The sequence below is a fragment of the Oncorhynchus kisutch genome, unplaced genomic scaffold (genome assembly GCF_002021735.2).
Source record: "Oncorhynchus kisutch isolate 150728-3 unplaced genomic scaffold, Okis_V2 scaffold1137, whole genome shotgun sequence".
In the NCBI taxonomy this organism is placed as follows: domain Eukaryota; kingdom Metazoa; phylum Chordata; class Actinopteri; order Salmoniformes; family Salmonidae; genus Oncorhynchus; species Oncorhynchus kisutch.
Genome location: NW_022263082.1, coordinates 16,170 through 17,500, shown reverse-complemented (window position 1 = coordinate 17,500; position 1,331 = coordinate 16,170).

The window sequence follows — 1,331 nt, the reverse complement described above, 5'->3', positions numbered from 1 at the left end:
ATCCCGTCAACCTTTTACACGTGTGGGGATTGGCTTTTATAGACGGGGCTAAACTGGAAGGTTTCTTACTGAAGAAATATGGGATGCATAAACTTAGTAGAATTATTTTTTAAAGAACCGTTTGGGCATTATGGGAACAGTATGGGGACGGTTTGGAGATTATGGGGACGGTTTGGAGATTTTGGGGACGGTTTGGAGATTATGGGGACGGTTTAGAGATTATGGGGACAGTTTGGAGAAAATGGCAACAGTTTGGAGATTTTGGGGACGGTTTGGAGATTTTGGGGACAGTTTGGTGATGGTTTGGAGATTATGGGGACAGTTTGGTGATGGTTTGGAGATTATGGGGACAGTTTGGTGATGGTATGGAGATTATGGGAACAGTTTGGGGATGGTATGGAGATTATGGGGACAGTATGGAGATTATGGGGACAGTTTGGAGATTATGGGGACAGTTTGGAGATTATGGGGACAGTATGGAGATTATGGGGACAGTTTGGAGATTATGGGAACAGTTTGGAGATTATGGGGACAGTTTGGAGATGGTTTGTAGATTATGGGGACAGTTTGGAGATTATGGGGACAGTTTGGTGATGGTATGGAGATTATGGGAACAGTTTGGGGATGGTATGGAGATTATGGGGACAGTATGGAGATTATGGGGACGGTTTGGAGATTATGGGGACAGTTTGGAGATTATGGGGACAGTTTGGAGATTATGGGGACAGTTTGGGGATTATGGGGATGGTTTGGGGATTATGGGGACAGTTTGGAGATTATGGGGACAGTTTGGAGATGGTTTGTAGATTATGGGAACAGTTTGGAGATTATGGGGACAGTTTGGAGATTTTGGGGATGGTTTGTAGATTATGGGGACAGTTTGGTGATGGTTTGGAGATTATGGGGACAGTTTGGAGATTATGGGGACAGTTTGGTGATGGTTTGGAGATTATGGGGACAGTTTGGTGATGGTATGGAGATTATGGGAACAGTTTGGGGATGGTATGGAGATTATGGGGACAGTATGGAGATTATGGGGACAGTTTGGAGATTATGGGGACAGTTTGGAGATTATGGGGACAGTTTGGGGATTATGGGGATGGTTTGGGGATTATGGGGACAGTTTGGAGATTATGGGGACAGTATGGAGATTATGGGGACAGTTTGGAGATTATGGGAACAGTTTGGGGATTATGGGGACAGTTTGGAGATTATGGGGACAGTTTGGAGATGGTTTGTAGATTATGGGGACAGTTTGGAGATTATGGGGACAGTTTGGTGATGGTATGGAGATTATGGGAACAGTTTGGGGATGGTATGGAGATTATGGG